Source organism: Chiroxiphia lanceolata, chromosome Z, assembly GCF_009829145.1.
Source record: "Chiroxiphia lanceolata isolate bChiLan1 chromosome Z, bChiLan1.pri, whole genome shotgun sequence".
In the NCBI taxonomy this organism is placed as follows: Eukaryota; Metazoa; Chordata; class Aves; order Passeriformes; family Pipridae; genus Chiroxiphia; species Chiroxiphia lanceolata.
In genome coordinates, this window is record NC_045671.1 from 21,818,857 (window position 1) to 21,845,816 (window position 26,960).

A 26,960-nucleotide genomic window follows, 5' to 3' on the forward strand; every position below is an offset into this window, starting at 1 on the left:
TTTTTCTTGGCATTTTTATTCTGGTTTAATTTCTGGTTTTCTATTGTCATTTTTTATTATCAACTATCATGGATACAGATGCTTTTTGTTTTCTGAGTTTATCAGTTGCTCCAAATTAGTCATCATGTGAAGGTATAATCCTTGATTAGATCATAACGACTTCAAATTATACTGACTTGATGTGTCAAATGATTTTATAACCCAGGTTAAATATAGGCACCTGAACTGTGTTAACTCACAAACAGAAAATGCTATTGTCTTGCAAATGCTCTCAGTAATCAAAAAAAAAAAAAAACCATAAAAAAAAAAGAGGTAAAGAGGTGAAGAAAAATAGAAACAATAGAAACATACCATACATACTATGATATAGAAAAAATGGTTTTCAAATATTACTAAATTTCTCCAACAACGTTTACATGGTACGGTTCAAAGAACATAAAGGATGCAATCCTACAAGTGACCGCAGACCTGAATTATATAGACAGAGTTACAACCCACTCTTGAACTTACTGGTATACCTGCAAACCTCCTCCCCATCTCTTCATGCACAAAGCTGTTCCAGAAGAGGCATTCTTTTATTTTTGCAGGTTAGTACTTGCTTCAGTATGACTCAATAAATAGTAGATTCCTCAATAAAGTGTATTTTTTTGTAGAGGTATTAACTTCTTTTTAAAATACATAAGAGCTGTCACCAAAGCTGGTGTGAATGAGATTCATTTTAGGTACTGTTAGCAGATTAAAATGTAAGTTTCTATATTTTAAACAAATTTTCTTTCTCTCACGTTGAGAGTCACACACCCAGGCTGCAATGCCTTTAGCTCAGCTGCAGTTGTCAAAGCTGTGTAAGTTACTGCAAGGCTGCAGTGCCACCAGCAGTGGCAGTCCCGAACTCTCTCCCGATTTGGACAGCGTTCTCATCACTTGTCCTGTACCAGCACTTGTCACTGCATCCTCACTGCAACCACAAAACATGTACAAAAGATGAGCATGGGAATTCATTATTATAGTACACATCAAAGATCCTGAGCTCAGAAGAGACTAGGGTTTCATAGTATACCACAATCATACTCTTCCCAATTTATTACTTTCCTTCCTCATTAAACCAGCAGAGATAACTTTCTGCGTTTCTGCTCTACCTGCCCCGTTCCTCTTAAAATATATAACTGATTTATCTAATTAGAATAAAACAGGAGGAACTGTTTTTAGCTTGTTTTTACTTGAAATAGGATAACCTTTATCAGAAAAAAATTGTGTATTTGCCTGAAAGCAAAATGTACGTAGACATCAGCCGTTAACGAAAAACACTAACTTTAACTGACTCTTAGAACCTTAAAGTACCACCAACCATAAATATCTCTACTAATTCTTTTCTCACAGTGCTTTTGATTACAGACCTAATCCTTCCTCACTTAGTGCTGGATATATAAGCATGAAACCAGGATCTGCAAAGGCTCTGCTTAAAATAGTACAAACCAAAAATCTAATACTACAGTGAAGTCAGACCAAATGCATATGTAGGACAAAAACTATAAATTCTGCCCAGCGAAAATCAGGAAATCTTAGCTGAATGACCTGTTATAAAAATTCAATAATATTGTAAATATTAATTCTCTGAGGGAGCCAGAGTAGAAAATTATAGGTGCAAAGTTAGGAGGTGGGATATTCTTGCTTTATACTTCCACTATATTAGTCCTACCTTACATTACTTCGATGCTCTAAATATCTTTCAAAGAATATCCTGAAGAAGGGTGCCACAATGCTTGTAAGTTTTATGAGGACCACCATCCTTCTAACAGTGACATAGACACGTCTAATTCAGCTGATTGTCATTTAGATACACTCAGTCTTCTAAACCCCTCTGATCCACAGTTGCACCTAAGGTCACAGTCTGGACCGAAGATTTATCTGTGGTCCACCCTCTCCTATTAAGCTTTCTTCACGTTTTCTTTTGACCTACAAAATAGCTGACAGCAAGGGAAGACGTTATCTACTCTCGGGTTGTTATAACATCTAATTCCTTAGAATTAGACTCAGCTCAATGCACCCCTAACACTAAGGCTAGATAATGTTACAAAACTGAAATAGCCATATCAACTAATTAAATTATAGCAGCAAAACTGTAAAGACTCTACAGTAGAGTGATCCTTTCCTTCATTTTTTTTTTTAATAAAAGCTTATTTTTCTAGGAAAAGGCGATTGAACAAAATACAGGACATGCTTTGAAATTTCTTGCTGTCTTTCACAGAGTAAACTAATAACAGAGAGCAGCACATTCAAAGAAAATAAGTACTATTGAGTTGGTTTTGGTTTTTTTTAATCCAATGCTTGTTACTTATTTTGCCTTATTGTATGTAAATACTAGAGTTTTGATTGCTTTTGTCAGTTTTGCAATATGTCTCTTCACTATCTAACTTCTTGAAGTTTCTACATGTTGTTTTTACCTTGCAAATACTAAAAAATTCATTCTCATTAAAGAGAAGGAAGGCTGATTGGAATGTTCCTCCGATATTGTGGGTTTAATTTGCACTTTGAATATTCTACCATGCTTCCTGTGGACCCCTTAAATGAGCATTTCCAGAATTTGTGTTGACTGGTGGTTACTGAAATGCATCGGCTTATTCAATAAGTATTGACAAGAATCAAGCAAGGAGAAATTTCATCCAGACTGGATGACATAAACTATGTCTATTCAGTAAAAGTTAATGAGATTTCATACGGTACCCACACTACCAACAGTGACTACACAAATCTTAGAAAAGTTGAAATTTCATTATTTTTAAAACTTTATTTTTAACCAAACATATTTAAATATATCTCTGCACTTTTAAGGCTGCCTCAGTAAAAGGAAATTGTATTTCCCTCTGGAGCCAAGAGCTATCCCTCTTCTCATATCTACTTCTCTGGAAAATTCCCTTTTTTCTTTAGGATACGTGTTTCCAATATGTTTTGTACTTTTCAGTTGTCAGAATCACAGTGAAAACAATCATTTTGTATGTCATGAGGGAACAGCACAAACCAGTTGCACAAGCAAGTTTTCATTGTACAATACTGGCAAACAAAAAAAACCCACCACCAAAACCACACCCCCCAACAATTTCTGTCTTGTATCTGCCGTCGTCAGGTTTGCTGCTGTAGAGAAAGCAGATAAGAGTCTTCTCTGAAAGTAAAGGCCCATCAGCTGTCATGAATGGCTCAAGGTGAAAAGTAGGAAGAAAAATAATTCCCCTCCCAATGAAGAAGACAGATAGAAACCAGGAGATAGGCATACAGAAAAATGCTTTTTAACTGAAGTTAGACTGAAGTGAAGTTCTAAGAAAAATGGCCAAGGAGTCCTATCCTGGAAGAAAAGTTAGAAAAACAAGGCATTGTAGAAAGTCTCCAAGGAATAGAGTCTGCGAATGCAGTAGGACAAGCCTCAACCATTGAAGCAGCCATTTCTGAAACTGCTTTGCACAAATCTGTGAAGGTACTATGAAACAGCTACTGTACAAATACAAGACTGACAGATGCCACAGAATAGCGCTGGAGCTTTGGAGAACTCGGTAAGGTTGAAGGGCATCTTATAGAGCAAGCTGTATTATGAGCTGAAATTAAGCATCTTTCTTTTCTTCCTGGAATTAAAAGGGCAAGTGCTCTATACCTTTTAGGAGGAAATACAGGGTTACAGTCTCAGACCCCACTGGGAAAAACTTTCTGAGAAGAATCAGATTCCCTTTCTGCTGGCTTTCTGCTGGGGTACATCATCCCCACACCTGCAGAATGAAAATCCCAAGACTCTTCTCAGCTCTGCCAATTCCATCTTTCTCTGATGCTGGTTTATAGTGGCCTCCTCATGGGGATCAGCTGTTGCAGTCAATAAACCTTGGTAAGAAAGTAGTGATTTCTTGGCACAATGTTGAAAGGTACTTCAAGATCCTGGTTTTTTTTAATCCATGCTGCCTTCCAGGCACTTTGCTATTCACTCAAAGCACATACTATTTTTTCTTTAACATCTGTTACTTTTTATTGTTTGTAACAGGATGTGAAAAGTTGGAAAAAAATAAATCCTTTTTTAGAATTCCATAGTTCTCATTTCCTAAATGTTTTGGTTTCCTACCTTTTCAGTATGGCAACTGCTGAACCTGCTACTTCAATTTTATTGTTTTGTTTCACAAGCTTGACAGCAGACTGATGGTAGATCTAAGAATCCCAAGCACTCATGTGGACCTGCTTCTCCTTCAGTGAAAGATTGCCTCTCTTGAGCAAACAGTGATGAACTATATCCAGTGATTTTTGGGAGTGAAAGCCCATTTCCCCATTGAACTTCAGCCAAAATCCTTATCAAAATATGTTGTGAAAACAGATAAATACTAAGAGCAAGAATGACTTAGTAAGCTTTTCTGGTAAGGAACTGTTTCAGTTATGGAAATCTGAGAAGAAACTGAGCATTCATCAATTTGACCTAAAAAGCAAGGGGAAAAGTGGAATAATTCCAGGTGAATATTAAAATTAAATGAGCCTGAGTGGAAAACATGAAATACACCAGTGATTCTAGCTTAAAAAAAAAAAAAAGGTATATAGTTAAAGCTATGTATAACTCTTTTAATATGCATGTATAATTAATATTTTAGGTATGTAATGAAATCACAGAATCATGTAATGGTTAAGGTTGGAAGGGACCACAGCGGGGCATCTGGTCAAACCTTCCAGTTCAAGCAGGGTCATCCTAGAGAACGTGGCACAGGATTGCATTCAGGTGGTTCTTGAATATCTCCAGCGAGGGAGACTCCACAACCTCTCTGGGAAATCCATTCCAATGTATGGTCACCTGCACAGTAAAAAAGTTCTTTGTATTCAGGTGGAACTTTCTGTGCATCGGTTTCTGAACCTTGCCTCTTGTCCTACTGCTCAGCACCACTGAGAGGAGCCTGGGTCCATCCTCCTGGCACTGCGTCTTCAGATACTGGTATATATTTATGAGATCCCCTCTCAGTCATCTCCAGGCTAAAGAGGCCCAGTTCCATCTGTAAATGTTCCAGTCCCTTAATCTCCTTCAGTTCAGCCCTCTGCTGAACTCACTCCAGGAGCTCCGTGTCTCTCTTGTCATGAGGAGCCCAGAACTGGACACAGCACTCCAGATGAGGCCTCACCAAGGCTGAACAGTGTGGCAGGACCATCGCTTTCGACCTGTTGGCAATGCTCTTCCTAATGCACCCCAGGATACCACTGGCCTTCCTGGCCACAAGGGTACAATAGTGGCTCATGGACAGTTTGTTGTCCACCAGGACCCCCAGGTCATTCTCTGCAGAGCTGCTTTCCTTCATCTCAGCTCACAAATTGTACTTGTGCCTGGGGTTATTTTTTCCTGGCTGCAGGACTCTGCATTTGCCCGTGTTGAATTTCAGACAGTTCCTTTCTGCCCCTCTCTCCAATCTGCTGAGGTCCTTCTGAAGGGCTGCACAGCCCTCTGGGGTATCAGCCACTCCTCCCAGAGTTCAATACATTCCAAGCATTTAGAGGACAACCACTGTGCCCCCTTGGTCTGTCTTTCCTAAGCAGCATGTAGCCCTTCCTGACAATGTGCCAGTCATGTGAGCTGTCCCACCATGTCTCTGCAATTGCAATAAGATCAAAGCCCTGCGACTGCACACTCCTGCTTGTTCCCCCTACTACATTAGTGTGGTTTAACCCCAGCCAGTAACCAAGCACCACACAGCCACTTGCTCACTCCCCTACCGGCAGGATCAGGGAGAGAATCGGTAGGGTAAAAGACAGAAAACTTGTGGGTTGAGATAGAGTTTAACAGGGAAAGCAAAATCCATGCACAAAAGCAAAGCAAAACAAGGAATTAATTCACTGCTTCCCATGGGCAGGCAGGTCTTCAGCCATCCCCAGGCAAACAGGGCCCCATCGCATGTAACAGTTACTGGGGAAGACAAATGTCATCACTTCAAACATCCTCCCCATTCCTCCTTCTTCCCCCTACTTTTTATAATGAACATGACGTCATGTGGTCTGTTGGAATCAGCTATACTTAGTGTTTAGTAATAAATCATTAGCAACAACTAACTCTGGGCAGAAAAAAATCACAAGTTCAGGCAAAAAAGAAATACTTGTGCTTGGTGGGTGTATTGGGTTTGCATGGAAAGGTTTTGGTAACATGACAGCTACAAGGGTGACTTCTGTGAGAAGCTTCCAGAAGCTTCCCCCATGTACAAAAGAACGAATGCCAGTCAACTGCAAGGTGGACCTACCTCTGGCTAAAGCCGAGCCCATCAGCAATGATGATAACACTGATGGAATAATGTATTTAAGAAGCAGGGGGAAAGAAAACTGCACAGCTGCAGCTGGAGAGAGGAGTGAGAACATGTGAGTGGAACAGGTCTGCAGACACCAAGGTCAGTGCAGAAGGAGGAGAAGGAGGTGCTCCTGGCACCAGAGCAGAGATTCCCCTGCAGCCCATGGTGAAGACCATGGTGAGGCAGGCTGTCCTGCAGCCCGTGGAGGTCCATGGCGAAGCAGATACCCATCTACAGGTCTTCTGGCAGGACTTGTGGCCCTATGGAGAGAAGAACCAACACTGGAAGAGGTTTACAGCAGGATTGGGACTCTGTGGGGGAACCATGCTGGAGCAGTTTGTGAAGGACTCATGTTAAAGAGGTTCACGGAGGACTGTCTCCCATGGGAGAGTCCCCACACTAGAGCAGGGGAAGAGTGTGAGGAGCCCTCCTGCTGAGAAGAAAGGAGCAGCAGGGACAACATATGACGAACTGACTAAAACCCCCAGTCCCCATCCACCTGCATGAGGGGAAACAGGTAGCTAAAACTGTGAGTGAAGTTGTATCTGTGAAGAAGGGAGGGGTGAAAGGAAGGTGTTTTACTATTTATTTTTATTTCTCATCATCATACTATGATTTTATTTGCAATAAATTAATTAAATATCCCCAAGTCAAGTCCGTTTTGCCCATGACAGTAATTGCTGAGTGATGTCTCCCTGTCCTTATCTCAACCTGTGGGACTTTCATTATATATTCTCTCCCCTGTCCAGCTGAGGAGAGAAGTGATACAGTGGCTTGGTGAGCACCTGGCATCCAGCCAAGGTCAAACCATCAGAGTGGCATAGACTGGTTTGTTTGTTATCCCTCAGGTGCTAGAAAACAATGAAGGGAATGAACAAACAAAACATTCTCTGACAACTATTTTAATAAAGAGGTGTATTCATGCCACCTCTCATAAATCTGGTTACACCAAAATGCAATTAAGATTGCAATTATATTCTTTGAACTAAATGAATATTCACACAGTTTAGATTTAAGTCATTGCTTTAAGTCTGCAGTCATGGACCTGAGGGTCTAGGTGAATAACAGGACAAACATGTTCTACCATGATAGCTGGGTCACTTTAGCAGGAATGCTGCCCATTGGCTGGACGGAGTTTTTCCCCTCTAACTGTGTAGCCATACCAACTACCACAACATGCTACTTCATGCACCTCACCACCATCACAGTCTAAACAAGACAGTGGCAATCTGGAGATGGAGAGGATCACCGGGTTGTTAGATGTGCATGATGGACAAGGAGAGGGTACCATTTTTGCCCAGTCTTCAGAGAAGGCTTAGGGAAGAATCCATTCACTATCTCCCATTATCTAATGAGGGATTATAAATGGGGACAGGCCCTCTTCCAGAGGTAAAGAACAAAAGGAAAAGAGGAAACAACTGCAAGCTGCAGCAAGGGAGATTCCCACCAGTTCCAAGGAAGAAATTCTTCACGGTAATGCTCCAGACCTGCATGGCTACAGAGATGAGCCCTGGGGATCCCAGCCTGGGAGGTATTCAAAACACAACTAGACAAGACTCTGAGCTACTTAAGTCCAGGTCTGAGACTAGATGACCTCCAGAGGTCCTTCTCCACCCAAATTACTCTATCATTCTAACACATTTAAAAAAATAAATCCATTCTCCTAGATTAAATGAAGAGCTCTTTTTTTTATAAATGAAAATTAAGCATGAAGTGATGGATATGTCAGTGTACAAATATATCTTTCATAGAATAACTAAAAAGGTTTAGAATCAAGACTGGAAAACTAGAGGGAGAATAAGGGACACCTCAGTGGACTGTAGAAGAGAGGTGGCTTCTACAGTTAGGTCACTTGCCCATCTTGACATAGGCAGGCATCAAAATATGTCTTTAAATCAGTATTCTGTAATTTCAACATATTGCTCTTTGAACTGTATTCTTCCATAAAATTACTACATCTGAGAGTAAAACAACTCAGAAAAATCTGAACTAAAAACAGAAAGCTGCATAACTACAGAAGTAAAAGTTGTGTCAGGTACAGATCATTACACAGAATAAGACCATAACAAAGTTGATAAGAAGTATACTTGCACATAAGAAATAACAATGACTTTCAGATTCTATGACATGGAAATTCATCAATATGGGAACTCAGCTATAATCAAAAATGACAGAAAGAGCATCCATAGAGTGCGGTAAGAAAACCAGCCTGGTAATATGCAGATAATTGATACCTAGGCAAAACGTATTTTCAGTGTTTTCAAAATAGATTTATAAATAGCAAAAAAAAAAATTCCTACAAGTTTAAATAGGGATTGAACTTAAAAACCTTATATAGTTTTACTTTATTTTTCATTCTGAAATAATTAAAAGTTTATGATCTCTCTCCAAACATCTTGGCATCTCATATGAAGGAAAGAGGAGGTTAATGTACAGATTTCTTTGGAAGTAGCCTGCAGTCCTACATTATTTTCATTTTTGTACGAGTGCAACCAAGATTGCTAGATTTCTTCTTGAAAAGTGATTTGTTTTTACATCCACATTTTCTCTATTCTTCTTAAAGAACAGAGTATATTCTAAATTATTTGGCTGAAAAAATCTATACTGTGGATATTCCAAATGACGTACAGCAATCTTACTATGTCATCCTATTACTTTAAGATTTTCCTAGGACTGTTTCCTGCACTGTGCAATGTGCAGTGTTTTTACTAGAGGCCTGTGATCACAGAAATGTATTGCTCCGCTTCAAATATGCCTGAGCTATTAAAGATTATGGAATCTGATATTCAAATAAAGTGCTAGTTCTGCAGCACTAAAAAAAGTGATTCTGCACACTCATAAAATCTTCCATCTCCCTGGGGGAAAATGTCACAGTATCAGATGGAAATTACTTTTTTCACAATTATGGCTGACTCATTGTCTACCAGGCCTTAACTAGGTAAGAAAGGAAATCACAAGTGGTCTAACCTCCCCAAATACAAAGCTGCTGATAAAAACCTGACCGCACTTTTTTAAGGTTGCACTGACTTTTATTGTACAAATTGTTTACATAATTTTATTCCACACTGGGAAAAAAAGACTTTGTAAAGATTCCCATAAACTCATGCTTTAGATACATTCAAACTGCATCATATCATACATTCAAACAACACATCTTCAGCGCATATGTGCCCTCCCGGGCAGATGGAGCTCGTCAGCCCTGTAAGGCCATCCATCTAAGAGAAGGTCACTCTAAACAAACCTACGTCCTGAGGACCTCACTGCCACCGTCCAAGCTCGCTCGGCAGATGAACCTTAGGATTAAAGTGTGGGCTCAGTTCAGCGCATACTGTGTCTCACCTAAAAAATCCACTGCGCAGGCTCGAAGGCCTTACCCGCATTTGCAAAGCCCTGTATCACCAGCGCGCTTGTAACAAATGTGGGTAAAGACCTTTCCCAAATCTTCATTCGCAAAGAGTACATGCAGTTTTTCAGCAAGTGTAAGAAAACTTCTCAAGTAAATTAATCTAAGTGCCTGCAGGTGTATGGCTCCCATTAAAACACAAATTTAATATTTTAGCAGTTTATATTTTACATTGCTGCTTGGTTCACTAAACTGTTTAAGTCTTTATTTTGTAGGTTTGATAATGTGGGTGAGAAGGTATCATGAAAAGAGATGAAAATAATGGGCCTATGAAGAGTCTGTGCTAAAAATGCAGCAGTCCCTAGTTTTTCAGATTCTGTAACTTAGATTCTGACAAAACAGGATTCATCTGTATCTCAGAGTACATTATGCAATCTGAGCACTACCTCAGTGTGTCTTTCTTCCCTTGGGTAGAATATGTAGAAGTGGATGGCACAACTGAATAAGCGCAGCGCTCTGCCATTGAAAGCACAGAAAAGGCAGCAAAATGAAGATAGAAGAGCTGGTAAATATTTTTTTTTCAATTCCAGTAAGCTTCCTGCAACTTATTCTGGAAGCAACCCACCTGCCAATATGAAAAAATGTTTTTTCCTTCTGTTTGAATTTGCACAGTAAAACAGTGTGGTGAGATGAAACGTCTCAGAAGTAAATCCTGTCATACAAAACATTTTCTGTTTTATTTTAAAGCAGAAAGGCATCTGGCAGCCTTTTTTCTGTGTATGCTTTATGAACATGGACAATTCTCCGGTTCACTGAGATCGTCAGTATTCCAGCTTATTCTTAGCCTAATTCTTAGTCTGGTTCTTGAAATGCTTGACACCCACCAGTGAAGTTTACCATCTTGCTGAGGTTCCCTGCTTTGAAATTGATTGTCCTTCCTCTCTTGTAGAGTTTTAATTGACTGTGAGGGCTCCAAGTGCCTCAGTAGGTCTAAACCACCTGCCCAACCTCACCTGGGACCCCTTCCAGGCACTCAGATCCTCTACCATGAGCTCAGCTTCCCTTCTGAGCTCAGATCTGGCCAACCCAAGTCTGCCTGAGCTTCTCTGTAGGGTTTCTGTCTCCTATCCCATGTTGGTTTTGAATCCCGGACTGGATTTTCCTGACTGATCTTGGAGTAACACTGCCCCGCCTTGTCTGATGAGCATCAGAGTGTTGATGACAAATTGTTGCTCTCGCTATCTCTGTACACTCTGTCTGAGGACCATGCCTTGCTTTATCAGTGAAGGCACTGCCCTGGCTGCACTGTGGTCTCTCTCAGATTCTGTCTTCTCTTCCCTCCAGGAGCAGTCTCATGGTTGTTACTCCCTGGAAGCTCTCACAAAGGCTGAAGCCTGAGCTTAACTAGAGGTCCCGAACCAGCAGGCAGAGGGTGCTTGTGGTAGGGGTCCTGGTGAGACTCATCGGGGCAAACAAGGTCTGTTTGGTCACTCAGGGTTCTCACAGACAAGGAGGGTATGTACCTGCTTTGCAGACTACCCTTAGGACCATGAAACCTCACTAAAAGCTGACAGTGAGACTACTGTCAGCAGGCTGAAATTCTCAACACATAGGTTCTTCCCTTCACTGAAAAATCTGAAGGCATCTCTAAACATCAGAAGTTTGAAAATTGTTTAATGCATACAGAATAGTATAACCAAAAATAGGAAACCAGTTGGGACCAAAACTATGATCTGGAAGAGCACCAGAAATAGCCAAAGATACGCACTGGAAAATGTGGAAGTATTTTTCATTAGCAATCACTGACTGTAGCTGTTACCACAGTGTCTAGTAGAAACCTCACTTTTGACATACGTAGTGAGTGTAGTCTACAAATAGCCATTGGCTTATTTCTCCTTTCTGGCAAGGAGAACACACACTGCATTTCAGCTACTGAACTGCCTCTGTTACCCATCTGTGATCTCGTTTTTATGTTCTGCCACATGGAGCAGCAATGCTACCCTCAAGTCTGAAAAGCTTTTTGCAAGGAGCATTAAAGGATGAATGCTTAGGACTAGATTAGAATTAATTAAAATGCTTGCACTGAAGCCATTGAGATTTGGAGTGAACAGGTACCACCTTTTATAGAATTATTATCTTCAGTTTGCTAGGAGTGCATGCTAAAAATACATAAGAAACAAGTCAAAATTCTGTACAACTTCTAACATTGACTGGGATTATGAATTTATAGCAGTTCAGCATTTTTTAAATAATGAATGAATACTCAATGAGAAAAATGTCATTGAAAGAAACCCCTAAAAGGACAAAGGCTGAAACAGCAGGATCTCTGTGACACTGCTGTACTGGGGGCCATGGATTTGATTTCCTGTGCTGCTATTCAAATAGCATATTAGAAATACTATCGTAGCAGGATCTATTCTGTCATATATAAAGAGCAGAGTAAGAGCTATTAGGCATTTTCTGGAGGGGGTGGTGTCAAAAATTTGGTTGAGTCTTTGAGAAAAACTTAACCTCATAGTTCTGAAGGGTGGATAACAAGTACCTCTGCCAGCTGCTAAGAATGAATGCATGAATTCCTCTGCCTTCTTGGTTCACATTAGAAGGGTTTTCATTAAAAGGAACTGGAATAAAAACATGGGGGGAAAAAAGAGCCAAAATCAGTAATAGCTGCTTAATAATGAAAAAATCTCTCCTTCTTATTGGCTAAAAGTGTTACTTGTTCGTTACAGCAATACGGACAGTCATATTAATGGTTTTCTTCTAACCCTCACAGTTCAGTATAATTTAATAAATTAATCCATTAAAAGAGAGTGTACACAGCCAGCTTATTTAATTTTTCAAGTTATTTCCACATTTTAAAAGGTGGAATATTGTCAGTATTTAAATCTGGTAGTTGGAAAGGCCAAAAATATGTCAAGAGTACATATTACAAAATAAAAAAGTATCGGGCAATTTCCTGAAGCCAAAACTCACACTGGTTCAATCCCTAAAAAACATACGTTCTCCAAGAGGTAAGAATTGCTTAAGTTTGTCACTGACTTAGTTTTAGCTTTGCTAGACTTATAGCAACAGTGTTCTTACTCTCTGACAGTGCAAAAGTCAATAAGGTAGCAACTCAGCCTGGCTGTGTTCTGAAGTAGTTTCCCTTGAATTTCTGTCTTCAACAGATTAATCATTATCTTTCTTTTGCACCCTGGCTCTTTACTGATACTGCCCTCAAACAAAACCAATCATGGTTCTTCAACAGGTAATAAAGTACAAAAGCCACTGTAGTGGTACATGTACACGTGCTTTTTGTTTAACTGAAGATATTGCTACTGTTAGCGAATCAGGGAAGCAATGCCACATCAATAACGTCCCTTGAATGCCACAGACAACATGAATCATACCCTTATCAGCACCTCAAATACACACACTCACAGACCATGTTGAAGAACCACCATTTACACTTGGATGGCTCCTCCAGTGGGTTCTCATTTACCTTCATGCTTGGGCATGCACTATTTAAATGTTTTGCATTACTAATAGGCATTTATAAGATTTTCCATTTTTTTCCTCTTCAGACTTGGTCTATTATTATCCCTTTTTTTTATTTGAAAGAAACATTAAGACCCCTCCCTTACTCACCCACAGTGGAGGCCCTGGATGACTCAAATCAGATTATATTTTTGGTTCAAAGACAGAAAATTATCTGTATGCCACCAGTGCCAGCTGACTAATGAAGGAACTTAGTGTTATACTCCAAAAAGGTCTCTTGACTACTCCATGGCTGGGGAACCTGAAGACAGTATAAGAAGAAGCAACCCACTCATGCGTGTGTGGAGGTATAGGTACAAAGCTGGCCAAATAAACAGCAAATTAAGTCCAAATTAAGGCCCAGTATACCATAGCACACATGCTCTACAAATAATTTTCTTTTTCTAGGGGAAAAAAAAGAAAAAACCCCAGATGTCATAAATTTTTAAATTTAATAAGCAAAGCAATTTTAGAAAAGAAATTCTTGCTTCATCAGCCAATTAGTTCTTGATTGTAGCTCACAATTAGCGTTTTAAAAGTATCACACTGTGGTGGCTTCAGGATATACATCATATTGATTAAGTGCTTAGTTCCTTGAATGTGTGGGCATTGGTTTCATTGAAAAGAGTTTTGCAAATTGTACAGTTGATGCAACATTCAGTGCTTGCACCTCTAAAGCAAGAGACCTTCTCATTAAGGAAATTCAGGTTTTAATTTAAAAAAATCTCCAGGAATTTGAATCTGTATATCTTTTCTGTCCACTGCGTGTGCTTTTGCTCTCCTGACCTCTCCACAGCTTTCAGTGGTACAGTTCACATACTCAGTACATAACCCTTCTGTTCTATGCTGTTGTAGCACTGTTAGATCTGCAGGTAACAGGTTTTTTTCTTAATAGTATTTTTAACATTTTCCTAGATCTTTTTAAAAACCTCTACATGTTTATGGATCCTTTATGGTGTACAGCAACGGTTCCTTTTGTAACAATTCTATTCCAGTTATGCCATCCACTTTCTCAAAAACTTTTGTTGATTAAAAATATCTTCCTAATTAAAAACATACCTTTCTAAAATAATCAAAGACAAAAGACATCACAGAATTACCACTTCCAGTATTTCAGAATATTAAATAAAGATGAATTCAAGTTTATTTAATGTTCTAAAAAAAGCAATAATTTAAAGAAAATTGCTAGCATAAAATTCAGCCAGTGAAAGAATATTCTGTGCAGACATTATGATACTTCTCACAGAAATTTATTTTCCCAATCACAGGAGTGGAGGAGGGCGGTGTACTGCAACCTGTAGCTCATTCCTATTCCTACATATTGAAATACAGACATACATAAAGGCTTCCATTTATTTCACACATAAAAGGTACAATATAAAAGAGCTTCTCACATCTAGGGAAAAATACTTCTTTACCTTATAACCACAAATAAAATTGACCTAAATCACATTATATTTAATAAAGAATCATCAACATTTGACTGAAAATTTTTAATCAATAATTTAGCTCTATTTCCTACCAATCTTCTGGCAGAGACTTTGTCAACACTTACTTGCCACAAGACTTCCACTTTATCAGCCAAGAGACCTTTTTCTGCAAGAACCTATTCCCTTGAGTAAAAAATCCATGTAAACAACCCTATAGCAATAAACAAGATTACATATATTATGTATATATATGAGTTTGTGTATGTAAACGTATATGTGTACATATACAGGGAACATCTCCACTACATGTTTCTTTGGAAATGACATTTCTTGTTTTTAATTCTCACAATCTACTTCTGTACAACACTGGCCATAGAGCTAGTAAAAGTGAATGTTGGTGAAAATTAACTAGTGCATCTGACTGCATTATTTCTAAAATTAACCATATAAGAAAATTTGAAAGAAAATATGCCAAACTTCTTGTGCCACTACAATCAGGGAAAACCATTTAGCCCAGGATGCAAAAACCCTTATGCATTTTCCAGAGAAGGAAAGAATTAACTATGGCCGTCAGATGTGAACTTGGATACTGCAAGTAAACTTTCTATCTCATGAGCAACCACTAGCACAAAGCAACTTAGGCTGGTAAAAAACCCCCAAACTACAGTCTTCGTGATTTCTGATTTCATGTGCGAAGACTTATTCAATATATTGTTTTCATCTTAGAATAACTACATTTTACTATGAAGTCTGGTAATTTCTATTCAGATTCTCCCCATGTATTCCAAAGTACAGTTCCCTAGGAAGAATAAAGTATCCGGACAGTTAAATCATGGCCACTGTAAGATACAACATCTCCATAAATAAAGAGATAATTATATTATTCTGCAGTTCTACAATTTGGTCTTTTAACAGTAGAACAAATAACGTCATTTATCAGATAAACTCATTTTTTGATTATCATCTAGATTTTGCATCTCAGTCTGTTCCAGTACAAGAATTTCTAGCCAAATAAGAGAAAATTTACAGAATACAGATTAACAGGATGGGGTATTTTGCTGTTAGTAATCAAATTTCCTCTCAAATTGTAAATTCTTCACTCCCAGTTGTGCATCTTCTGAATTTGTATACAACTGTAAAAAGAAGCCCTGATCTTAGGCAGATACTATTCTGATGTGAGTAAAAGGGCTCACAGAGGAGGGATACTAAGTTAGAGGATTTATTAACTTCTAGTAATATATGGTTTTTATACCAGTAGTCTCTTATAACAGTAGAGTTAAAGAAAAATGAAAGTGTGAAGGAATTTCTGGAGATCTGCTCTAGTTCTGCTGAAAGCCAGGTTAGCCTGAAAATTGGATCAGGTTGCTCAGAACCAAGTCCTGGAAAATTTTGCACATATCCAAAGACAGAGATGTCCACAGCATTCCTGTGCATCAACTCCAGTACTTCAATACCCACATAGTGAAGAATTTCTTCCTTCTGTCTTATTCAAATTTCCATTCTGTTTCCTGACTCCATCTTCGTACTAATCACTCATTAGATGATGGAAGATTCACCTATCTTCCTTTGGCCTTCTCTTCCCAGCTGACCAAACACACAGCCCCTCCTTAAGCATTGTATGCCCCAACCGCTTGCTAGACTGTCGATCTGGTAGTGTCTTTCTTCACAGGTTGGTAACTGTAGTTGTTCTATTCTGGAAAACTGTACCTGGAGCAAACACAGAGAAGCCTAGAGAAACCTATTTAGGAAACATTTTATTCCTATCCCTGCCACAACAACACTCATCCCTTAAAAAACCAAGCGGAATGTTATGCACATTTCAGGTCATACCCTTGAGTTGCTAATATTTCAGGAAATATACACAATAAAATGACTCTTTGGTGATTTCTATGAACAAAATCTGCTTTAGAGAGCAGTCAACATAATTGAAAGAAGTTGGTTTGCAATAGTTTTCCAGATACTGCAAAATGTATTTTCTTCCTTTGGACTAGGGAGCAGGGAATCTCCATACTCATTCATTACTGTAATACAGAAATTAGCGAGCAATTTCTCCAGTGATAACCTGTTCTGAGAAATAACTTCTTTCCTAGGAAGAAACAGTTTTCCTGTCTGCTAAATGATTAAGTAGAATGGCAGCAGTGTACTCATTGTTTTAACCATTGAACAAATGTGACTGAAATAGAATTTCCAGTGTCTCCTTATTCCTACAAATGAAGTTAGTCCAAAACAAGCAGCATTTCACCCAAAACTGTCTTGAGGAGGTAAGATGTCCAGGACTAAGGCATTAAGGTTGTTTCCAGACTACTAATGAGCAGTGTCCCATCTTGGACAGCTCTTCATGGACAGATATTGTCAGGGACAGACAGTGGATAGCCAAGACATAATTCCAGTAAATACCATATGAGATGTTTATGTTTTATTAATTTGGATTTTAGCTGCTAAAGTTCTTAAGGTAGGAGCAAGTTTTGCTCTGTTCAGTATAGAACTTAAAAATAACTCGTTTTAGCTAATTAACACTCATTTTCTAAACATCTATTTCTTAAGATATGTTTGACCAATTGTTTAGAGGTTTTTTCCTTTCCTGCCTTCTGATTTTTATAAGCAAACACACAGAACTATCATGATGCCATTATCTTTTAATGTCTGGGAGTTTGTGATTGGTTGTTCAAAGTGTACAAGGATTGGTATTTTAATTATTTTTTGAATACAGATGTCTACTGCATTCAACTGGAATATGTCTTCCAGTGAGAATGATTATAAACATGGGCCTAAATGTATCTATTTAGATATTCAAAGTTTAAGGAGTCCATTTATGGAGTAGAAGATGGCTCAGATCCTTAATACCATGTACTAAGCAAAACTTTTAAGACCTTTGCAATTAATAAGGACTGAGACTCTCCCAAGTTCAGATGTGAACTGAATATGGAATTTCATCTGAAGAAACAAAAATTAAGCAAAATTTAATTCATTTAAGTAGGCAACTGCTAGATGTTTCTATATGGTGTCTAACCATATAGATTTATACCACTTTTTAATGATTTTTAGGAAAAGCATCCTCACATCTCCATGTCCAAGTTGTTCCTTTTTTTCTTTTCAGGATTTCATTTGAAGGCAAGAAGAGCATCGGAAAGGAATTAGTATTCCAGGCAAATGGACTAAAGAAATTATCAAAGACTAACAGAAATGTTTTTCCAGTTTTCCCAATTGCTACAACAATCTCAGCCTACCCAACTTAGAAAGCCCTATGAAATATGTTAAACTTAGGAATCCCTTTGTTAGTTTAGAACAGCAAAGAACGAACTTGTAAGTGTATGCTTGCTGTCACCCATAGAGACTGCCTTTTCAATAGGCAAATGTAGAGTCTACAAAAGCATTAAAAGGTACATACAGAAAATACATTTTTTTATCTTTAAAGGTGAAGTTATACTTTTCTAACCTTTATAAGGTTTTATGAGGGAGGTATACAACCTCAAGGAAGATGAATGGAGGACAATCTATAAGCATCATGATCCACACTGTAGGATAATCTCAAGCATGTCTGTAGTTCATTTAGAGCATCATACTGGTGTACTAGACTGCAACAGAAAGTAGCTATTTTAAACATCTTCATTATGTCTGCAGTATACTGCAGCCAGTGATGAGACGGCATACCAAGGAAAAGAACAGATTACATCTGCATAGCGGAGACTCCCACGAGCCCTAGTATTCCTTTTTTTCTTTTTTTTTCCTACCCCCTCCCCCCAACAGATCACCCTTGCAAAATTTCCAGGCACAGTAAGGAGGTTTTTAGTTATGTGTCTTACATCACTAAGTGCATTTTTATCTAATGCTCTCGCTGTTTCCAGAATTTGATTTATTTAACAAAGCTGACAGGAAACAAAGTTGAGTTGTTTGAAGCTGAGGCGCTGAGTACATGCTGAGAAAGGATGTTCAAAGGGTAAGTGAATCCAGTGTCAGTGGCAGACTGTGCACCAGCTACACAGGAAGTGAATCAGTGATTCTGCTCACAAGAAGTGATGTCTAGACACTAAGAATACTACTCCAAAGAAAAACCAACATAAATTGCACAGCTATGTGCTGATATGAAAAGTAGGAGAGCAAGATACATGAAATATTTGGTACCTTCATTTAATGCGTTTAGAATTATCTTCTTTTGACTTGTTGGTCAAAATCAGGTCAAAAATAACTCAGTAAAAACTGATAAATTTGCACTGTAACATCAAGAATATACATTTTCTAAACTCATAGGCAATCCTTGGTCTTACCTTTTCTTTCAGGATCGGCCTCATATGAGTTATGAAGAACATTCACAGTTCCATAAATTCCCTCAAGAAGCACTAACAAGCCACAACTATAGGACCTTTCATACTCTGTACCAAGTAATTTACTCTGTTTGCTTGAGAGTTAAAATGGGAAATGCCAATTAGTATCTAGGCCTTCATATCTGTACAAGGAAGATATCTTAAGTCCATAGCAGAGAGCTTTCAGCATGATCAGGAAATAGAAAAATACATTGATGATCTTATCTTTATTGTTTGGTACTTGGATATATTTTGTGATGGAATTTTCAAGTTCATTTCTTTTTAATGGAAATAAATAAATACTTTACCTCATTATTATAGACAGCATTTTTATACCATCAGCTGTCCAAAAGGCAGAATGTAAAGAATCCACAGAGATAAAAAAGAAACAACACAAAGCTACATGATAGAGAGCAGTGAATTCCAACTGGAATCACAGAATCACAGAATGAGTCAAGTTGGAAGGGACCACAGTGGGTCATCTGGTCCAACCTCCCAGCTCAAGCAGATTCATCCTAGAGGACGTGGCACAGGATTGTGTCCAGACAGTTCTTGAATATCTCCAGTGAGGGAGACTCCACAACCTCTCTGGGAAATCTGTTCCAGTGCACGGTCACACACATAATAAAGAAGTTCTTCCTCATATTCAGGTGGATCTTCTTGTGCAGCAGTTTCTGCCCATTGCCTCTTTTCCTACGGTTCAGCACCACCAAGAAGAGCCTGGATCCATCCTCGTGGCACTGCCCCTTCAGGTACTAATAGACACTGATGTTCAGCTATCTATTCTCCAGGCTGAACAGGCCCAACTCTCTCAGCCTTTCCTCATAAGAGAGGTGCTCCTGTCCCCTAATCATCTTTGTAGCCCTCTGCTGGACCCAATCCAGGGGCTCCATGTCTCTCTTAAAACTAGAACTGGACACAATACTCCAGATGTGGCCTCGCTGGGGCTGAATAGGGGGGAAGGATCACCTCTCACAATCTGCTGGCAATGCTCTTCATAAGGCACTCCAGGATAACACTGACATTCTCGGCCACAAGAGCACACTGCTGGCTCATGGACAGTTCTTCTCATTTCTCAGCCTTAGGAACAGTACAGTACCACTTCATTTTTAAGGCTGCAGCAATGGCTGGGATTCCCAGACAAAAGCAAGACCTACACATCGTCAAGGAAGGTGGGGGTGGTGGATCCAGTTTCTGAAACCACTTTCTTGGGGTAAGCACTGCTACACTTTCAGAAAGGGAAGTTTATCCTCCAGCTCTACAGGGAATGAATATGGTGCCATTTAAAGACCCAGAGGCCCTATAAGCTGCTATAAGCAAAGTCATCTCTCCAGTCTATGGTTACCATGGTTAAATGGTAAAATAGTGATTAAATAATTAGTATTCATGATGTATTTCATGAAGCTCTTTCCTACACAAACTCTCAAATGATCATTAAAGGGGGAAAGAATCCTGCAGGATGCTTTAATGCTGCTACCAACTGTATTAATTGTAACACGGATTTTCAGTCAAAATTCAAGACACGTTTGTGAGACACAGACTACCATTCTAGAACAAAGTACATAACTAGACTCACACAGCCATGACCACAAAGATAACCTGCAGAGAGAGACAGATACAGGGATGCTGCTTTATCTTAAAAAAACCCAAACAACAACAACCACCAACCAACCAACCAACCAACCAAACAAAAAAACCCCAAAACAAACAAAAAAAACCAACCAAAAAACAAAAAACAAACATTTCAGCTGGCAAGGAAACATGAAGCTACAACAACACCGTATTTTTCATGAGTCCCAGATCAATATAAAGCTATATGCCTTGTGCACTGAACCAGCTATATTATGTGGTAGATGTCGTTTCTATTTTTAATATGGTTCATCTTTAGTTCAATTAGAAATATGTGGATGAAATGCCCACCTAATCACTTTGTTGACGCATGGCAAGTCTTTATTGTCAGCAGTCGGTCAGCAGAAATACAGATAAACAGAGGTAAGAATTTAGTCTCAAAAATGAAAAGATGTTAATAATATCTTAATTGTATTACAGTGTATTACACTTTAGCTTTAAGCAATTTCATTCATTGTGTATGCAACATTTAAACTTCTATTAGCCTCTCTGGGTGCGAAAATGACTGAGAGTTGGAACCACAGAGAAGGAAAGGATGTGCTCAGTGTTGCATTACGCCCTTTCTTTTTTAACAAGAGGACAACAGCTTCAATCATAGTAATGATAAAAAAATCTGCATTTGATTATATTTAATCCAACTTATTTATCTTTTTTGACATAACAACGGTAATTTGAAAAAAAACATGACTAACATATCACTGACCTGCATCATATATATTTACACAAGAATAGGTACTCTGCATGTTTAAACTGTCTCTAGAAGCACATGCAATACACAAAATCAAAGATGAATAAAAGCTTTTTAGGTTTTGAGCCATTGTTATAAGGAAAAAAAGGCCCACCACGTTTTGTAACATAGATACTAGAGAATATATAATATTTAATTTAAAACTGAAACAGTCTGCTAATTTAAAAGAGAAATTTAACTACCTTTTCTTCCCAGTGTCAATACTTTGAGCACAATTCCAATTAATTTTTTCCCTTATACTGCTTATAAATACTTTAAAGAAGACAAGTTGTAAATCTAGTCCTTTAAATCATTTTATAAGGGACGCCATTCTGTTTTGATAGGAAAATATTATGCACTACATAATACAAAAGTGGTGGTAGCAGCTGTGGGTTCCCTATCACAGGTTTGCAAACACATCTAATCTAATTGATGAGCTTTTGTTTAAACATTCATTGATATGCATCCTGTGACGCATATAGTTTCAAGGATTCAGAGCAATATACAGCCCAAGTGATCTCCCTGTGATGTTAAAACAACTTTTATATGACTGAGAATGCAAAATATCTTTATTAATGTACTTTTATAAATAAAAAAAAGCAACAACAAAACAAAACAATAAAAACAGCAAAAAAACCCCTAACCAAAGTCCCTTAATTGTTATATAGCTGTGCTCACTCCAGTTCCCATTGAAACCTACAATTCAATTCACACTGATTTTTACAGAATGATCAGAACCAGTGTGGACAAATACTTATCCTCTGTGCTTTGGAACACACAATTAAAAAAAACTAATTTGAAATCTGCCATTACTGTAAGCAACTCACACAATCTTATGCGCTCATGCAGACATAAACTGAATTATAGGTTTCATTTTATCACCTGAGGTAACATCATATTTTGCAAACATAACAATTCTTCATGTGATTTTCCTTTGTTGCAAACATCCTTCTTGTATGTTGCTCAGAACTGACTAACACCTTTTCTTTATTATTATTGAAAATAAATTAGATTTCTCAAGTATAAAATCTGAAAACAGTTGATTTTATCTCATTTGGCCAAATTCAAATCTATTTTTCCAGAAAGCAATAACATGTAATTTAACATCAAGTTGCCATCAGAGAAAGTCTCTGTCTAGTCTGTGCCACTGATATTCAGAGTCATCTTTATTGAATAAACAGTACGAATACAGCTTCAGAAATGAAGGCATTACTTGATTGTTTCTTCTTTTTCTTCAAGTAGCATTTCAAGATGTTTGAAGGCTTGATGTGTGTCAATAGTCTTAATTGACAGACTGGTTTTTTCTCAATATTTGGCCTATGTAAAGCCTTCCTCCAAATTTAAATAAAATTGCACTTGGAATTTACTATGGCTATTTCTTGGTGGATTCTGCATTTTTTGTAATACAGAAAAGCAATTCTTCTAGCCTCTGGAAACAGATGAAAAAAAACCCACCAAAACACTAAGGAAAATTCAGGGAAATTGCAGAAAATTCTAGGTGAGAGGGAAAGAATGGGGTCTCTGGTTTACCACGGTGCCTTGTTCTCTACAAAAATACTGAATAAAAGATCAGTTACAGGGAAAACTGTGAATATTGAACAAAACAGCGAAATGGTAGGTTTTGTTCTCACTTCAGTCCATGAAAAGAACGACCACTGTAAAACTTCTATTTGGGAGGATATATGGCACAGTTAAAATGGGACTCTTTCACATGGAGCACTTGGAGGAAAACAACTTCCAACAGAAGTATACTATCTACAGTGAATCTAATCAGAGACCTTTATTTGGTCTGAGTGTTGTTTTCTTTTTTTTCTAAAACCCCTCCTGGTTAATTGTAAATTCATCAGGAAGGTCCTTCCAATTTCTCGTTACAGCTCTACTTCCAGTTCTATCTGCAATTCCCTTGTGAAGCAGTAATTTTTGGCATTGTTGTGCCACCTTTACAGTTCAATTCAGCAGCTCCCTCTCTCTCCTAAGGCAGAAGTTGCTCTTAGCTCCCTGCACTGCAGTGCAATGCAGCCGAAGTACCAGCAGTACCAAGTGTGTTATCTGAATAGGTTTCTCTTGTGTTGTACTAACCTCTGCAATCCAGCCCCCCCCACACATCAGAGATACACTCATCAGCGTCCTAATCCTTTACAGAAAGGAGAGAAGGATATCGTCAATCACAGGGGAGCCTTTGGGTGATCTCAGCATCTTTCCATGAGACGTTCTTCCTTCTCTCCACCTGTCTTTATGTGCTTCTTCCTTATTTCTTCCTTCTTTCCTCAGCCCCCTCCTTTCTGTACAGATGTGCCATGGCCGCCCCAGCGAGCATGACTCAGCTCCCACCCTCGCCCCCTACTCACACTGCATCCACACTGCTTTGCACGATTAGGGTCCCAAGACTAATCAGTGACCTCCATGTTCAATTACCTCCATGTTACCCAGCCCTCCAGTCCCTGCGGTGTCCTGCCTCCCCTCAGCAGTGCCAGACCAGCTCCTATGCCTCCTCTACCCTGCAACACCGTTTAAATGAGGCGGGGGTTGCCTTAAAAGAACTCACCATCCCATGGCTCTTCCTAACCCTGGGACTTGGATTATACTTTTCCTGACTGTGACTTCTCCACACTCCCCTCCCCATATACTATAGGAGGCGTCTCGGGACCTAAACTCCCAAAGCACCCTGCAAAGCAGGAACTTGGTGTGTTTTGGAAAAGTCCTCTCCTGAAGCTGCAGGGGAGGGAGTCCCCCGCTCCCCCCCTCACGAGTCACGAATGCTAAACTATTCTCCCAACGCAGTCAATGTGAGCTACAATCCTTGAAGGAAACCCACAGTGACAAAAGCAATGGTGTTTTCAAAAAACCTAAAATTTGTCTTCTTTCATTCGTTCGTTCATTCCTTTTTTTTCCCCTTCCTTTTCTGTTGCAAGGTATGAAACCCTGCCTGTTCTCTTCTTAACAGATCTTAGAAAGTGTTGGTTCCTTGAGGAGCTGGAATTGACAACCTTTGTGTACCTTTAATTTTCCTCGCCATCCTTACTGCTAGGACATCTGCAAACTTGTTTTCTTCAAGCATCTGGAGTCTGCGAACCTCGACACCCCTTGTTTTTGCTCCCCTAGAGTGCAAAAGTTCTGCCAGCTTTAATATGCCAGTCAGCCTCTAAAGCAGAGATTAGACGCTCACACCTCCTCGGATCTGTGCAACCTGCTCTCTCTGTGCAAAGAGCGAGCGAGCTCTGGATGGAGCTGGAGTGAGCAGCAGCCGAGCACAAACTGCTCACGCTCACCGCGAAGATAAAGGGGAACCCCGCGCTCCCGTCCAGCGCTCGACCTGCCCCGAAGAGAGCTTTGCCCCCGCGCCCCCCGGTGAGCAAGCCCCTTGTTAAGTTCCGTGGAAAAGTTGAAGTCAAGCATGCAAAAAAGAAGGAAAAGAAAAAAGAAAAAGGAAAAGTTGCGGGGAAGCAGCCGCGGCAGCCCGACTGCCCGGAGCATCACTTACCGGGGGCAGGCAGCGGAGAGCCGCGGCACTTCCCTCCGCTGCCGCTGCCGCTGCCTCCTTCTCGCGGCGTGAGGCTGCGGGAGGGAGCGAGGAGCCTCCCGGAGGAGCCGCCGAGCGTGACAGACCAGAGAAGGGGCGGACCGGAGCGGCTGTGTGGGCTTCGCGTTGCGGTGGAGCCTCTGCGGCAGTGCCGGGGAGAGAGGGGGAGCGGGCGGGCGCGGCAGGAGGCGCGGGGCGGGCGGCGGCCGCCACCATCAATAACCGGAGGCGTGGGGTGCGGGGAGGGCGATCCCCGCCGCACGCAGCGGCCGGAGCCGGAGGAGGGGAGGCACGGAACCACCCCCCCCCCCGCCGCAGGCAAGGCTAGGAAGCCTCCGTACGACAGGGCCCTTTTTCCCACTAGAAGGGAAAAATAAGAATAGTGACGCTCACGCATGCACTTTATTTCAGAAGATAGTGTTTTATGAGAGGTGAGGACAAGGGAGAGAATATGAAATTGCTTGTTTCAGAACAGGTTGCAACAGGCCCGATGAACACCCGGAGATCACTGCATCCCTCCTCCTTACTCTTGTCCCAGGGAGCGGGCTGTGAACACTTTGCGGCAACAGTGTACAGCTGTCTGCGCTCCACATGCAAAGACTGAGACTGAAGATCAGGGTGAAAATAAGTGGTGTAGGAAGTCCCAGGAGCAATATTCTCCCTCCTGAGTGAAAAAATTCCTGACCAGGAGGAGAGGAAGGCATTAGAACTGATTGCCCAGAGTGATGGTGGGTCCATATCATACATGGCTTTTTAAGAAAACATTGGAAAAATACATGTGTATACGCGATTTTTCATATTGGCACAAATGGATAGAGTAGAAGTCTTCTTTTAGAGAGCAGGATACTGTTATGTTTATTACCATGATCAACATATTTTTAATGCAGTGGTATCAAAGACTGAAAACTATATCATAACTTTGTCACACTAGGTGTTAATATCCACTGCAGAGCAAAGAATATGGATTTAACACTCATTTTTATTTATGTACATTTACCTGCAATTTCACTGGCAAAGTGTGTAATGTGACAAACACAGTGGTATTGCAGAAATGAAGACATGAGAGAAAGTGAAGAGAGCAGATAGGATTCCATATTAAACTACTTTTGAAAACCAGCAAATATTCAACCAGTTCTATTAACAAACATGGGACTTGGATTCATCTTTCCAAAATATGTTAAACCGTGATTAATACCTATAGTAGAAAGGTAGGATAATGGGCAGTTACCATCATTGTCCCTGCACATACCTAGTGTGTGTCTTCTACAGAGTTGTAATTTTTGATACCCCATCTGCCTTTGAGTCTTCCTGTCAATATTTGTGAGCTTATATGCATGTTTTCCTATGTATTGAAATATTTTTCTTTTCCTCTGTTGTTGAGCAGAAGACTCAAACATCAAAGGAAATCGGCTTATTGATTGGCTACCCAGGGGAAAATTGAATGAACTATGCATGGAGTGCTGTCAAGTGTGAAACACAAGTAGAGAAGCAGAAGAAAAATACCTATTACTTTTCTGTCCCTTTCAGTAATCCTAGCATTAGAAAATTGCACCTGGTGTTACAAAACAGCACCTCCCTGTAAATAGACTAAACTTGTCACGAACGATATAGAAGAATAAAAAAGATTCCAAAATTTTCCTGTGGCAGCAAAAGAAAAGGCTATCTGTGCTACAAAAGTAAGAATGGTGGTAAAATGTTATTTCCATCCATTTACTATTGACTATCTAAAAGGAACATGTATGTATATAAAATGCATCTTAATCCAACCCTACTGTATTTTACTGAAATAAAATGATTAGGACAAAGGCATGCTCCTTTTGAGCTTTTAAGCAAATATAACAACTACGAAAGAAAAAAACACCACCACATTTAGGTTTTGAACACACAGGACTGAAATGCTAAGAAAAATAGATCACTGTGATAAAATCATAATGGATGGACTCAAGAGTTTTTTTAACCTTACCTTCAGATTTCACTGAGAAAGGACCACTACAGCAGCCACCTTCCTCCTCACCTACTGTGTTTGGGACAGCAACGTTCATGACGTAGATTTGTAGGCATTTTGTAGCAAACAGGCAGATAGATTAAAGGATTAAACAGAGAATTTTGTCCACAGAAGTAAAAACTGTGTGGTTTTGTAGTTAGATTAAACTGATTTTAACATTGTGCTTCTACTGCAGAGATCAGTTCTTCCATTTGTTCTTCATTCTGTCACT

General features: G+C 39.5%; 1 protein-coding gene across 1 annotated transcript in view; it reads right to left on the reverse strand.

Annotated features, from left to right (window-relative positions):
• The window catches only part of SV2C (synaptic vesicle glycoprotein 2C), a 114,897-nt gene extending 89,947 nt beyond the window's left edge, over positions 1-24,950 (reverse strand). The window contains exon 1 of the mRNA XM_032676036.1: positions 24,706-24,950. The gene's annotated coding sequence lies outside the window, so the exon portion shown is untranslated. The remainder of the gene's footprint in view (positions 1-24,705) is intronic.
• Between the last annotated feature and the right edge of the window lie 2,010 nt (positions 24,951-26,960).